Source organism: Sarcophilus harrisii, chromosome 6 (assembly GCF_902635505.1).
Source record: "Sarcophilus harrisii chromosome 6, mSarHar1.11, whole genome shotgun sequence".
In the NCBI taxonomy this organism is placed as follows: Eukaryota; Metazoa; Chordata; class Mammalia; order Dasyuromorphia; family Dasyuridae; genus Sarcophilus; species Sarcophilus harrisii.
The window spans coordinates 152,998,770-153,015,314 of record NC_045431.1 but is presented as its reverse complement, the minus strand read 5'-3'; the positions used below and the strand labels follow the sequence as shown (position 1 = coordinate 153,015,314).

Sequence of the window (16,545 nt, the reverse complement as noted above, 5' to 3'; positions counted from 1 at the left end):
ATCCCAGTTTTTCTTGTCTACCTGAATGAACTTGGGCAAGTCATTTAATTTACCCATAAAATGCCTTCCAGTTCTAATGATTACTCTTGTATAGAACTGATTCAGTGAGAGAATGCTGGATAGAAATCTGCCTATGCAATATTGATATGATCTGACGAAAAATGGATTGCAGTAGTGGAAATGTCAAGGCTGGGATCTAAATTTCACTGTATCACATGGAGATTAACTATGAACTTAGATAGATCCAGATAACAGATGAATATAAAACACCTGTTAAGCCATAAACATCAACAAAGCTTCTTTCATATCACTTAAGCCATATCTGGGACTATATAATAAAAAATTTCTGCCAACGCACTTGGTGTTACAAATACAATGATATCAAAATCAGCTAAAGATAAGTTTTTCTACATTATGCTGATGCATCTACTGACACATTTACAATCCTGTCATAAAACCAATAATAACTCTTTGTACTTATAAACTGTCTCACACTAGAAATCTAAAATGCTTTATAGACCATAAATTCTCCCAACACCCTCCATGAGATAAAGAACCAGCACCAACTATTCCCAGGTAAATGGGAATTGGAGTGAGATTAGCCCAAGGCCACTGAGGGAGAAAGGATACTTGGATCTAATAAATTAAGCATGGAAATTCCATCTCAATATCACTTACTTAGACGGCACTATGGAAACAGGCCCAACACAAGAAGATACTTCCCCTTTCTATTCCCCCTTCTTTGACAATTCCTCCTTGTCACCCTGAAAAGTATTAGCTGATAACAGCTGATAAGTTTAGGTGTTAACAGGCACACAGATACTTGCGTTTTTATTAGGGAGTTCTGAAAAAAACTTCCATTCTCCAAGACCATAAAGAAACGATCTCTTTGGAATTCTCAGTTGTGAAATTTCAGACCATGGTGTTTCTCAACTAAGTACACTCAACATTTCCATCCACCTCTAGTTTTTGTATGTTGCCTGAGTGGGTGCAAAGGGTTCTACTAGATCAAGCTGACTTAGAACCTTTCTCTTTCAAAGAGAAAAAAAGCATTCTTCTGTACAGGGATCCTCTTGGAACTTTCTGTTCATAATTGTCTTCCCCTTTTGCTTTGTAGTATATATGACATTTTCCTAGTTCTACTTTTTGGGCCTAATAACATCACCAAATATTATACTTTCAATTAATCCTTCACTTTTGCCAGTGGCTCCTGTGGGAAATGTCATCCAAGCACCAATGTGAGCATTAAGGAGCCTTAACATGCCAGCACAGTTTAATTTTCATTGTTCCTGCTATACAGAGCTTCCAGAGATGACAAGTCAGTCAGTCAACTAATATTTATTAAGCTCTTACCAGGTGCCAAATGTTAGTCTTTTCTGAAATTTCTTGCCACCTGAGAAGAAAAATGCAATATTTGCAGTCCATCAGAACTTATTGGTCCTAAGAGTAGTCTGATGCTGCGTTTTACAAAGAGTTGCCTCTAGATCATTGAATTCACTAGATACATTATTTGGGAAAAGCATTCTAGACTTGGAATCAGGAGACCTGGATTGTGCTTTGGCTTTGCAACTAACTTGCACAAATCACTTAAAAGTTTCTGAGACTCGGTTTCTCCATGTGTAAAATAGTGACAATAATTATATAGCACATATAGGCTCTAAATTTACTCTCTCAATCGACATGTGCACTAATGGGTACCAAAAGCACAGCTCTTTTCCTCGTCTTCTAATATCATAAGCTCAAGTCTCCATCCTGTGTGTAATTCCATTGATTACTGCCCCGATTTTATTTGTCATAGTCAGCTAGTATTCCCTCAGTATCCCTTAGCAGTGGTTATTTCCTCAATGAATTTTTATGAAAGGATATTTAGTGATAAATTATAGCAACAGCAGAAATACAAATACATACCAGCCCTGAAGTCAGGAGGATATGAGTTCAAATCTGACCTCAGACACTTAACACTTCCTAGCTTGTGACTCTGGGCAAGTCAATTAACCCCAATTGTCTCAGCAAGAGGAAAGAAAGACAGAAAGACAGAAAGACAGACAGACAGAAAGAAAGAAAGAAAGAAAGAAAGGAAGGAAGACAAAAAGAAAAAAAGAAAAAAAGGAAGACAAAAAGAAAGACAGAAAGAAAGGAAGAAAGAAAGAGAAAGAAAGGAAGAAAGAAAGACAAAAAGAAAGAAAAAGAAAGAAAGAAAGACATTCTCTCAAACTAGGATATTCTAACTATCTCCCTCTACCACTTTGATCTCTAAGAAGAATGGGCTTGAAAGGAAGGAAGAAAGGAAGGAAGGAAGGAAGGAAGGAAGGAAGGAAGGAGAAGAAGAAGAAAAAGAAAGAAAGAAGAAGAAAGAAAGAAAGAAAGAAAGAAAGAAAGAAAGAAAGAAAGAAAGAAAGGAAGGAAGGAAGGAAGGAAGGAAGGAAGGAAGGAAGGAAGGAAGAAAGAAAGAAAGGAAGGAAGGAAGGAAGGAAGGAAGGAAGGAAGGAAGGAAGGAAGGAAGGAAGGAAGGAAGAAAGAAAGAAAGAAACACATCCTCTCAAACTGGGATATTCTAACTATCCCCCTCTACCACTTTGATCTCTAAGAAGAATGGGCTTTAAATTAAAGTTGATATTAAAAACATTTTTCCTATCAAGCTCATTTCTGAAGATTCATAGGTAATCAATGATCTATCTCTCCCTTACTTGCTATAGTGTCTCACTTGGGTCACAGATCATTCCTTGAGGCTGTTCAGGTTTCTCACCGGGCTCAGCTGCTATTTCCAACTCAAGTTGTCAGTAGACTTCATTTTCTGGACCTTATGTGATTTTTCCAATTTTCAGAGTTTACTAGGCTCTGATCTAGTCCATTTCATTTCTGATGTTCATTCACCTAAAATCAGGAAAAAACACACAATGAGGCAAAGGATGCAGATGCTCTATGTTGAAAGCCATGTTCTTCCCATATGGGGAGAGTATGGCTACCAAGGTAGATGTCTCTCCCCCATCTAGATGCTTACATAATTTCTTCTTCCTCACTTGAACGTCACCAGGTAGAGACAGGGCATGAGTTCCTTCATTCCAGCCTTTTGTTTGTATACTCAGTGATTAGTTAAAAGGTTTATCCACATCATAACTAGTCAGGAAACAGTCACAGAGTACTTATGCATGGCTTAAATCAGGAAACAGGCTTCCCAAGGCTCCCATAGATGAGCATCAGGGAAAGAACACAGAGCATGCTCCAAGGGCTGGGCCCACATTGATGCTAGTTCCCTGTTATAATTATATGACTTGCCTCCCTGGATTCTTTTAAGGAGACCACTTGGTAAAGATTAAAATACTTTAGGAATGTGAGTTATTTACTTCAACTACTTGAAGTGTTATTCTTGGAGAGAGAAAACAAGAAAATTAAATACTCATGATAAGAAGCTCACTATGTATTTTTTTAAAGTATCTATTTAAAAGACAAGGAAAGAAACCATACTAATGCTATTTAAATATACTAACTACTGGGAGAAAATGTTTAGAGAAAATATTCATACTTCTTAAATCCCATCAAGGAGGAGCAATCTAACACCCTTGAGGCTTTTCTCTGAATCTATTGATGGAAGTGACAAAATAAGCATTTAAGTGCCTAATATGTGTCAAGTGTTTTACTACACACTTTTATAAATAATAGTTCATTTGATCCCCACAACAATCCTCTGAGGTAGGTAGTTGAGGAAACTCAAACAGACAGAAGTTAAATGACTTGCCTAGTTCCACAACTAGTAAGTATCTGAGGCCAGGTTTGAATAGGGTTCTCCCTGATTCCAGATTTTACACTATCCCACCATACCACCTAACTGCCTCTAGGCACATATGCTGTCAATTATTCCTCACTTTTCTCTTCTTTATTTCAGGTAACACATACATCCTTAATCCAATTTCTCCCAAGCAATTCGTCATTGGTAATGTGTTGCAGTCTACTTACACCTATCATATACCTTTTTTTTTTGGTTTTGGCTGACCCTCAATTTTAATTCTTAGGAGACTGAGGTATTCCATTACTCGCAGGCAAAAGATGGTTGGAGCAGCTGAACTAGAACAATTATAAACAGATGAGCTCCATCCTGGATCTAGTACAATTGTAAGTACATCAAGGGGTCGGTTGTTAAAGGTAAAGTTAAAGGCTGTGAAAGAAAGGAGAATACTTTCTGATCTCTTCCAAATTTTTAAAATAATAATTGACACATCTTGTGGGGGCTTCCTAAATGAAAGTTTCAGAGGGAAACAATGATCTTTCAAAAACGATATTCCAAGGCAGACCACATCTTTATAGTCAAACTAACTAAAAGGTAGGGTGAGTGCAAATGAACTGTGTTTATTTTCATTGAACATCTTAAAAAATGGATTTGATAGGGAAAAAAATGTAGTCCAATAATATATCTCTTGTGTATATACCAAAATCATACTAGGTGTAACTCTCTGAAGAAAAGGATGGTTATTGCATATTTGCAGAAATATTATCATTCGCATATAAGTGATCAAGAAAATTATTTTTGAAAGCATGAAAGTATTCTTCAATAATGAACAAAGATAAATTTGTACAATGTCGGTTCTTTGTTCCTTATGGTATAATAATTACAGGATCATAGATGTAGAGCCAAAATAGACCTTGGGAGAAAGTGAGTCCAACCATCTCATTTTGAGAATGTAAGAGATAAAATGAGTTTACACAGTTGGAAATATTCCACTAAATTCATATACCACAATATGTTTACTTATTCAATCAATTGACATGGCTATAATATAGACTATATATATTAAACATATGTGTGTGTCTATGTGGGTGGGTAGGTAAGTAGGTTGGTGTGAATGTTTTATTTCACTTTACTACTTCAACAGATAATTTTAGATGAGCAGATGAGAAATAGGTACATAGATACATAGTAGATAGATTTTCCTTTGTACCATTGACCTCCTTAAGGCAAAAGTCCAGTAGTGAGATCTCTGAATGTGTGTGTGTGTGTGTGTGTGTGTGTGTGTGTGTGTGTGTGTATAAAGAGTTTAGCAACATCTCACTGATTGCAAATTGTTTATCAGAACAGTTATGCAAATTTATAGTTCCAACAAAAGAGTTTTCATATGGCAATCATTCCCATGGCCCTTAGGACTTTGGCTTTATCTATTTTTACTACTTAGCCAATTTGATGAACATAAGGAGATACTTCCATGTTGTTTTGATTTTCATTTCTCTTATTATTCATGATTTGGAAGCTTTTAAAAACATAGTTTTTGCTCACTTGCATTTCTTTTTTTGAAAACTTCACATCCATTGATTAAGTTTTTGGAATAGCCTCTGGTTGATTTTGCCAGTTCTTGTTGAACCAAGTCTTTCTTCCTACTAGTATACTCTTCTGCTTACCTTATATAGGTTTATATTTTTCTGTTTGATTCTAGGTCTTGCTCATCTATCTTATATGATGTACTTGTATTTCCATTTTTTTATCTAGCATTAAATAACTTTAATTCTTAATAATATAATTTCAGATCTAGGAATAGTACTTTCTCTTAATTCATAATTTTTCATTGAAAAAAAAAAACCTTCACTTTCATTTTTTACCTTTTTTTTTCTTCCAAATGAATTTTGCTATTATTTTATCTAGTCCCTTCATAGTTTAATTAGGGAAGCTAGCTGATGCATATATAGAGTGCTGAACCTAGAGTCAGGAAGACTCATCCTCCCGAGTTCAAATCTGATCTCAGGTAGAGGTCAAATCTATGAGTGTTGTGTGACCCTGGGCAAATTACTTAATCCTTTTACCTCAGTTTCCTCATCTTTTAAATAAACTGGAGAAGAAATGGCAAACCACTCCAATATCTTTGCTAAGAACCCAATTGGGGTCACAAAGAGTTGGACACAACTGAAAAGAAATGACTGAATAAGTAATCTAATTTGCATAGTACTAAATACAAAGATTAATTTATGTAGTATCTTCATCATCTATATTATTTTAGCCAAAATAGGGCAACTAGGAGGCATAGTGGAGTTCAAATCCAGCCTCAAATGCCTACTAGCTGTGTGATCTTTGGCAAGAAGAAGGAAATGGTAAACCATTCCAATGTCTTTGCCAAGAAAATCCAAATGGTATCAGAAAAAGTCAGACAGAACTGAAAAGGATTGAACACATAGCACCCAAATATTTTTCAATTATTTAGGACTTTGTTTCTTTATATTTTTTAGTTACATTTTTGTAAATTCACACCCTAGGAATCATTCTTTATTCTTTTTCACTCCTTCCATATCTAATTAGTGGCCAAGTCCTACTGATCTTATAAATAACTTCTATGATGCCCAATCCTTTAAAAAAAAAAAATCATTTAAAGTTTTGAATTCTAAATTTTATCCTTCCCATTGTCCCTCCCTCCATTCCCTCCCCCATAACCTTTCCCTGAGATAAGCAATCAGTTGTAGGTTATACATGCGGAATTATGTAAAGCATTTCCATATTAGTCATTTTGTCCAAGAAGACTCAAATAAAAGGAAAACAATGCAAAAAGAAAGTGAAAAATAGTAGGTTTCAGTCTATATTCAGACATCAGTTTTTTCTCTGGAGGTAGATAGTATGCTTCATCGTTAGTCCTTTGGGATTGTCTTGGATGATTGGATTGCTGAGAACAAGTCATTCACAATTCTTCATCAAACCATATTACTGTTACTGTGTACAATGTTTTCCTGATTCTGTTTACTTGTTTATACACCATTCCATGTAAGTCTTTCCAGGTTTTTTCTGAAATTACCCTGCTTATAATTTCTTATAGCACAATAATATTCCATTATAATCATATACCACAGCTTGTTTAGCTATTCCCCAGTTGATGGCCATCTCTTTGATTTCCAATTCTTAGCCACCATAAAAAGAGCTACTATAAACATGTTTATGCAAATAGCATCTTTTCCCTTTTTTGGATGTCTTTGGAATATAGGCTTAGCAGAGAATCCACAATTTTATAGCCCTTTTGGCATAGTTCCAAATTGCTCTCCAGAATGGTTGGATCAGTTCATAACTCCACCAAAAATGCATGAATGTTCCATTTTTCTCACATCCCCTCCAACATCCTATATATTCCTTTTTTGTCCTGTTAGCAAATCTGTTAGGTATGAAGTGATACCTTAGAGTTGTTTTAATTTGAATTTCTCTAATCAATAGTGATTTAGAGCATTTTTTCATATGATTATAGATAGCTTTAATTCCTTTGTCTGAAAACTGTCTATTCATATATTGTGACTATTTAAAAATCAATGACTTGTATTTTTATAGATTTGACTCAATTCTCTATATATTTGAGAAATGAGATCTTTATCAGAGATACTTGTTGCAATTTTTCCCCAGTGTTCTGCTCTTTGGTTATGTTGGTTTTGTTTGTATAAAAACTTTTAAATTCTATATAATCAAAATTAGGTATTTTACATTTTGAACTGCTCTCTAGATCTTCTTTGGTCCTAAATTCTTTCCTTACCCATAAATCTGACAGATGCTCTCTAAATTTGCTTATAGTTATCCATTCCTTTCTTTTCAAGTAAATAGCCTCCATTTTAATTCAGAGCCTCATCACTTCCTATATGTCCTTTCACAATAACCTTCTAATTGATTTTCAACTTCTCCCCTCTCTAAATTATCCCCACAGTTCTGAAATGTATATTCTTAAAGTCCATATTTGACAATGAAACTTACTTGAGAAGCTTCAGTGGCTCCTATTAAGGTAAAACAAAAATTATTTCATTTTATTTTGAACTTTTTCAAAGTGACATTGATCTCTTTCTTGCTTGGTTATGTATTATTTGCCTTACTACATTCTATGTTTCAGCCAAAATGATATATTTGTTCTTTATGATAAGTCTACTTCCTGCTTGCATTTTGGCTCTGTTCAAATGCCATCTCCTGTATTTTCATTTATATATTGAAATTCAAGAGAAAATCTTTTTTCAGTACTTGAAGAGAATATCAGAAAGGAATTGAGCAATGACCATTCTGATATTTTATCCAAAACCTATAATTTCAAGATCCTTACAAACGTCATATAAAATTGTCTTGGTGCAGAAGAGATGATGGACTTTATCAAAGTTTCTTAAAGTACATGTCATGAATCCATATGGTACTGCATAACTGAATGTGGGAGTCATGAAAAATTTGGCAACAGTAAAAGCTTTCTGAATGCAATGACCAAAAATTAATTCAAAATTAAATTTGTAATGAATTTGAGGTGTTTCTGGCACTGCTTGCCCATGTCATATAATGCAATTGCACTGTAGTCTTGGTTCTGAACATACAACATGCACACTTTGCACCATGCATGCACAAATGTTGCCAGAAATACTTTGGCTCCAATTCAATTGGGATTACATAAAAACTTCTTGAGTGAAAAGAACTCACAAGTGGAAAAGGCTTACGAAGCCCTGCACTATACCAGTTTGGCCATTTTAAGCTAGAAATGCTTTAGCTATAGATTAATGTTAAGTTAAATTATATCATTTCTCAAAGATCTCAGTCTAAATTTCAGGGTATATAATTAGTACTAGAGGAATTTAAAGGAAAATGCAAGTAGTAGAAAAGTATAAATTTATGAAATAAATCAATTAGGATTTTTTTGTCCTATTTTTATATCAAGCATATAAAAATACTTCATATTCTACAATCATTGTGGAGTTTTCTCATCCTAGTCAGACAATAGGAAATTTTCAGGGTATACATAATGATTATCACTACCTCATTGTCACCTGGGGCCTCAACCTCAGAGGTATTTCTTAAAGTGTTAAATACTTATTAACTCTATAGTATAAGAGACAATTAGCATACATAAGCAAGATTCAGTCCTGAGTTGACCTGATTCAAAAAAAAAGGAAAGCCAGGCTCTTTAGCTCACTGTATTCCTACTCTATATCCGAGGAAAATATAAGCTCATACTACAAATCCATGGCAGGGAAAAACAGTGGTTTATATCTCTGGTCTCTTTAAAACTGTTTACGTGATTTCTACCTGAATAGGACAATCATTTATTTCCTCTATTACAATAGAGATGCTAAAAATACTAAAGATTCATAAGTGTTCATGGAAAAATACTTAAAACATGATATTGCAACTCATATTCCTACTCTAGACTCCTCTGAGATTGATATTTTAAATATTCAGTCATGAAATAACTTGTACTTATGAAACCTTCACTTTGGCTCTGAGTCCAAGAAACTCATTCGATATAAATATCTTCAGACCAGATAGACGTGTATGGCAGGTTCTCATCCTCTTGATGATGCTCAACTTCTCCTCTTAAAAAAATTGCTTCATAGGTCATCATCAGCTGGGCAACGAACACCTGAACCCAAAAACTCCTCAGATTTTAATCTCACGAACTTGCTTCCAAGACTAGAAATAGCTATTTCCAGATTTCATAATGTCACTTGCACTCAGAGAAAGAAATACAAAGCAGAAATTTAGTGGAGGATTTTAAGATATATGCAGTATATATGCAAGCTTAGTAAATACATATTTACATACATATATGTGTGTATATACACATATTTTATATGTGTATGTATACAAAGCTTCCAAATACATGATAAGGAGAACACTAAGAATTGTGAAAATAAGGAAAGAATTCATGCAAAAGATGGTGTTTGAATTGTATCTTAAAGGAAGAAAGGAATTCTGTGAGATAGAAGTAAGGAAGTGAGGAATGAGTCACAAGAAAAGAATTCAAAATATTGTTGGTATTTTGTGCTAAAGCCCACTGAATAAGTAATTCTTCTTATTTAGTAGCCAGTCCTTTTCTGATTAGGTAGAACTTTGAAGGCTGAAGAGAGGATTCTGTATCGAACCTGAAAATTATAGGAGAGCCACTGGAGTTTGTCAAGAAGGAGGGTAATATGGTTAGATCTAACACTTTGGAGAGATCATTTTGACACCTCTGTACAGGATGGACTGGAGTGAGGAGAGACAGACTATCGCTATAGTATATGTGTGATGATGAGAGCTTGCATCAGAGCAGCAATGTCAAAGGAGAAAAGGAGACATACTCAAGAAATGTCTAAAGGGAAAATCAATAGGACCTTAGTAATAGATTGATATGAGAAATCAAGGAAAACACTTAGGGTGTGAGCCGAGGTTCCTAGGTTAATGGTAATACCCTCATAAAAGGGAAATGAGAAAGAATGGGAAAGATGAATTTTGTTCTGAATATGCTGAATTTAAGATATCAGTGAAACATTCAGTTCAAAATTCTAATAAGCATTTGGAGATGCAAGGCCTCAAGGTCAAAAAAATGGTTGGAGCTGGATAAGTAAATATGATTATCATTAACACAGAAATGATAATTGAATCCCCATTGGTGGGATGGTCAAGTAAAATAATATAGAGAGGGGAGAGAAGTGGGTCCAGCAGAGAGCCCTGTGGAACATCCATAGTTAGTAGACATAACTGGAAGAAGATTCAGCAAAGAAGATTGAGGAGAATCCTATAGAGAGGAGATTCAAGAAGGAGTCATGTCACAAAAACCTAGAGAGAAGTATCAAGAAGAGAATAATCAATAATGTCAAAGGCTACAGGAAGGAAGAAAGGATTCTAGGAAGATGGAATAGATCAGAAAGCTCTCCAGATCTCTGCCACAAACAAGACAAAATAGTGTCTCGGGGAGACCACAAAGGAGTAAAAACAAACAAGAGTTGGGGCAGAACAGCCCCAATTGTTTCCTGGGACAACCGGAGAATTCCAAGATACCAGGATAGAAGTTTGACTAGATGAAGTATAAACACTTCCAGGTTAGCTCCCCTGAAACAATAAGAGGATAGTTCTGGGACTGTCCAGATTGGGAAGTCATGCCCCAAGCCATGGAAATTTTAAACTCCCAGACAGCAATGGGAAATCATGCATCCAAGTCAGGGAAGATTAAAAGAACTTCTGCTGATAAGGAATACTTGTCCCAGTTGCACTGCAGATACACAGCCCTGGGTGAGAAGGAACAGGAATGCTGCTGGCTATGGGAACTTACAGGCTTACAGGCTGATGGAGTTCTAGGTTTGGGGTGCAAGGGTGAGTGCCCTAATACTATGCTACAAAATGAGCAGGCAAAGAAGAAAGAACCCAAATATAGAAAGTGACTGTGGGAATAGGAAACACTGGGGTTCAACTTCAGAAGAGGATATTGAAATGAAAAAAGGCATCTCCTACTCCAAAGAGTAAAAGAATCTTGATATAGCAGTACAAGAAATAATTAAAGAAAACTGTCCCAAAATGTTAGAACAAGAAGGGAAAATAGAAATAGAAAACAATCACTGCCTGAAAAAGATACTACAAGAACATTATAACTGAATTCTGAAACTTCTGGATCAAAGAGAAAATATTGCGAACAAGAAAAAAAACAATTCAAATAAAATGGAGCTACACTTAGAGTCACACAAAACCAAACAGTGGCTATGTTAAAAGACCAAAAGTCTTGAAACACTCCATATTGCAGAGCCAAAAAACTTGGGATGTGGCCAAAAATATAATACGCAGCAAAAATTTTTGTTGTTGTTTTCATAGCCACCAAAATTAAGCATAATCCTGAATGAGAAAAAAAAAGGACATTCACTGAATTATGAGACTTTCAGGATTTTTTGCAAAAAAATACCTGAACATAATAGAAAATTTGACATGTAAGATCCAACAAAAATATCAAGTAAACATCAAAGATTAATTTCAAGAGACTCAATAAGGACAAACTGTTTATGCTTTATTCATGGAAAGGTAAACCACATATCTAAGATGTCTAAGCTCAAAAGAAAGATTAGGGTAGAGCCAAGTATGCTAAGTATGATATAATTCTAAAACAAAACCATGTAGTAAAATTTTTTAAAAAGACTATATTAATATATTTTAAAAGATTATATGAATGAGGTGAAAGAACTGACATAGAGGAATCAGTTGGGGGAAGGAAAGCTGGTAGTTCTGGAATCCTACTCAGATCAGGAATGGGTTAAATCTATCTAGAAGGGTATAAAGATGTCATTCCTTCCAGCTCCCTCCATCTATCTCCTGCCTTCAGGGGTAAGAAACATATCCTTTTCCTTCAATTCCTTATGCTGGTTTTGTGCTTGAGAAGACCACCTGTAACTAAACCTCTAGTTATAGTTAATAATATTCCTGGACTAATTCAATAATAATAAACAAATTCCCATCCAGTCATATTCTCTCCATCGAATGACCTTGAATTGTCATAATATAAATTCTTTCTCCATCCCTACTTCTTTGTGCTTATTCCTCTCTCTGTAATATTATACTCTAAAGCTATTCACTTCTTCCACTGTACTTCCACTAAATTCTCTTATCCTAACTGGAAATCTAAGGGAGACCTGGTATTAGCTGACTCCCAGCCAAGAGGCTGTCCCCCCCCCAAAAAAAAAAGATTAGAAATAATCTAATTTATAACCTATAAAATGGACTCAAATATCAATCTTCTTTGATCTAGCACACTCCTTTCCCCAACTCAGAAACCAAAGAGCCAGCCAGGAGCCTATTATCATGTATGTTCTTTAGAAAAAATCAGAACATATATGAAATAATAATAAAATATTTACATAGCACTTTAAGGTTTGCAAAGTGTTTTACATATGTTGACTCCTAATGATCCTGTGAAGTAGGTGTTATTATCACTGTTTTTTACAGATGAGGAAACTGAGGTACAGAAAGGTCAATTGATGTGCCTATGGTTACCCCACTAGTTCTTGCTTAAGGAAGGAATCACACTTTAATCTTCCTGACTCCATGTTCTACAATGCATCCATTCCAATGAAGGGTAAAGACATTGGCACATCCTAAAATGTGATCCATAAGATGACCCCCAATTACACAAGGGGGGGGGAAATCAGTGGATGTGGAGGAGGTGTATATTTGGCATTCTTCTCATAACAGCTGTTCCTTCTCCTTAGAAATTCTCTGTCCTTTTTTTTTTTTATCCTTTTTAACTCCAAGAATTCATCTTTTTTGACAAGGTCTAAATCTCTAATCCTACACTTTTATCCCAGACCCATATACATTTCTACCTAAGTGCCCTGCCTTTACCTCAAACTCAATATATCCTAAACTAAATCAATAATCTTTCTACCTAGGATGATGCTCTATCATAATTGCCTTGTCAATGGAACTGTCATAATCCAAAATTTTTAAAAATTGATTTCAAATTTATCCACCTTTTATTCCAATATCCTCTCAGTTACCAAATACTGTCATTCTTCCTTTAAGCTCCTTCTCTTCAATCTCACTTGCAGCATTTAATTTAATTATTAATGGCTTCCAAACTACCATAGCTGGTCTTGGTTATAGTCTCCTATAGTTTAGGTCTCAATTGCTCCATGATACCTTCCCTAAAATATATTATCCAATACTGATCTTCTCTTACTTCATTTCAGCTCAATTCAATAAACATTTATTAAGTGCCTATTATATGCCAAGCACTGTGGTAAACACTGAGAATACGGGCAAAAGGCAGTCCCTGCTCTCAGGAGCTTACAATCTAATGAGAGAGACAACATGCAAACTAATATATACAAAACAAGCTATATACCAGATAAATAGGATAAAGTTAAGAGAGGGAAACCACTGGAATTAAGAGCGGCTTATGGAAGACTTCCTGTAAAAAACAGAATTTTAGTTGAGCCTTAAAGGAAGTCAGAGAGGTCAGTAGTTGGAGAGTGTCAGGGAAAACATTCCAGATCTGGGGATAACCAGAGAAAATGCCTGGAGCTGATAGAAGGACTGTCTTGTATAAGAAACAGACAAGAAGTTAGTGTCTCTAACTGGGGAGTAAGATATAAGAAAACTGAAAAGAAAGGAAGAGATAAGATTAGGAAGAGTTTTGAATGTCAAAAAAGCATTTTATATTTGCTCCTGAAGGCAAAAAAGTGACATTGCAAGTTGATGCAGTAATAAAGATATGAAGTGATGAGGGCCTGGAATGTCAGAGGAAAGGGGCAGATTTAAAAGAGGTTGCAAAGATGAATCTGACAGGCTTTGGAAAGAGGCTGGATATGGCAATAGTTGAGAAAATGTGAGGATGGTGTTATTCACTATAGTAAAATAGAAGATAGGAGGGAGATGGGTTTAGGGAGAAAGGTAATGAATTCTGGTTTGTACATACTCAGTTTAAGATGTCCACTGGATTCAAACATGTGAGATTTGAAGTTACCATAGAGTTTGAGACATTAAAGATAGATTTGAGAATCATAAGCTTAGAGAAGGTAATTAAATCCATAAAAACTAATGACAACAATTAAAGTAGTCTAGAGGGAAAAGAGAACGGGCCCAGGACACTATCTTGAATGACACCTATGGTTAGAGAGAATGAACTGGAGGAGGATTCAGCAAAGAAGAGGGACAGAGACAGACAGACTGACAGAAGAAAGAGAGGGGGGAGAGAGACACACAGAGAGAGAGAGAGAGACAGAGAGAGAAAATGGAGGGCAGGAAGGAAAGAAGGAAGGAAGGAAGGAAGGAAGGAAGGAAGGAAGGAAGGAAGGAAGGAAGGAAGGAAGGAAGGAAAGAAGGAAGGAAGGAAGAGAAGGAGGGAGAGAGGGAGAAAAGGAGGGAGGGAGGGAGAGATGGAGGGAGGGAAGGAGGGAGGAAGATTGGTGTTCTAAAAACCTAAAATGAAGAGTATCAAAGAGAAGAACAATCAAGAGTGTAAAAGCTGCCGAGACTACAAAGAAAATATGTATTGAGAAAAAGGTCATTGGACTTGGCAGCTAAGACATCATTAGTAACTTTGGAGAGTTTCAGTGGTATGGTAAAATCAGAAGCCAAATTATATTAAGAAGAGAGTAAGAGGTGAGAAAGTGGAAGCAGTTACTATAGGTAACCTTTTCTAGGAGTTTAGTTTCAAGGGATTATATAGCTATAGATAAGATATATAGAATAATAGTTATTAAAATTCCTAAAGTTCTTACCATCCGTAGCATATATGTATTCTAGCATTTTGTGATGTCTTTTATTTATTAATTGCTTCATGTGTATTACCTTGCACCACCAATTAGATTGTAAATCTACTGAAGGCAGAGTCCACACTGTATTATAAGTCTCTCCCACAATATCTAGCATAGTTCTGAGATCAATAAATATTTTATTGTTTGACTGGTTAGCTTGATTGCCATGCCTTTAGGGAAGGGTAAAGAGCAATATCTCTGCATAATGTTTCATGTTTAATACTACATCTACATATATACATATATATATATATATATATATATCCCTATGTAGTTTACACTCACGAACACTGTGGTAAGGAATTTCAAGTCAGATTTGATGTGTTTCAATTACAAGTTCTGTCTCTGTATCTCTCCCTCTCCGTCTCTCCCAGCCCCCAATCTTATGTATTTAAAATGTATTTATGTATTTAAAATAAATGCACTCTGCATTGATAATGGGACATATAAAAACTCTGTAATGTAAAAATCAAATGTCGAAAGTTAATTTAACTGATAAAACTGTCGAAAAAAGATAGAGGACTCAAGCAGTAGTAGCGGTTTAACTGCTAGTTATCTATTCTGTGTCTGGCTGAAGGCAAATCCTTACTATCTGATAGAAAGGCACCTCGGCTAGGATTCTCGTGATTTGATGCTTTGGTTGCTCTTTTCTGGGGATGTAAATAGCCGGCAAATTCTGACACCCCCACATATGATTATTCCTTTGTTGTCCTTGTTTTAAATGGCAATATCATCTTTTCCCACTCTAGAAATATTCTCTCCATGTACTGTTTAGGAAATAATTTAATTTCTATCAAGAGTAAACTGGTAGATATTTAACATCCCAGCTTTCTCAAAAATGTTGGCACTTCTAAGTTTCCTCTGTACTATTAACATTTTCTCCATCACTTTCTTGAATCTAGACAATTCTTTCTTTCTTTTTCTTTCTTTCTTTCCTTTCTTCCCTCTTTCCTTTTTTTCTCCTTCCTTTCTCTCTCTCTCTCTCTCTCTCTCTCTCTCTCTCTCTCTCTCTCTCTCTCTCTCTCTCTCTCTCTTTCTTTCTTTCCTGACTTGCAGGTTTGCTGATTTCTGGAGTGCTATAAATGCTCACATTGAAAGTGTATCAATCGAACCGGTCCCAGCAAAATGCATTCCATCTCATTTCCCTTCCTTGTGCAGGACTCTGCCTAGGATGGCTTCTCCGTTGATGTATTTCCCTCTCCGTTTAGTCTCTCTACCTAGGCAAGAGGTAGGGATCCGCTTCAGGAGGCAAGAAGCCAGGTCACGGTTCGGGGTGGATGGGTGCGATTCAGAGCGGTGTGGAGGCGAGTCCCCCAGGAGGCCTCCTTCACCTGCGCTTAGTCTGCACTCGCTGGTGAGGAGACAAGCGCTGAGATTTTCTACGCATCCTGACACTGTTTTCGCCCCTTCCTTCCCTGCTACATGATCCTGTTGCTTTCCTTGCTTTATCAGGTGGCTGGCCTGGGAAGTTAGGGTCGGTAGAGAGAAACGTTCTTACTTCTCAGGAGCCGGCTGAAACAAGGTTACACTACAGAAAGGAAGTAAAAGTTATTGTTTCTCTCTCCCGTCCCC

At 35.9% G+C, this 16,545-nt stretch overlaps 1 long non-coding RNA gene across 1 annotated transcript; it reads right to left on the bottom strand.

Annotated features, from left to right (window-relative positions):
• Positions 1–2,815: 2,815 nt before the first annotated feature.
• Positions 2,816–16,497, bottom strand: LOC116419806. The gene is made up of 2 exons (XR_004230110.1): positions 16,064–16,497; positions 2,816–2,874 (listed from the first exon to the last, which is right to left on the bottom strand). It is a non-coding gene; the product is annotated as an uncharacterized LOC116419806 (long non-coding RNA).
• Positions 16,498–16,545: the final 48 nt, after the last annotated feature.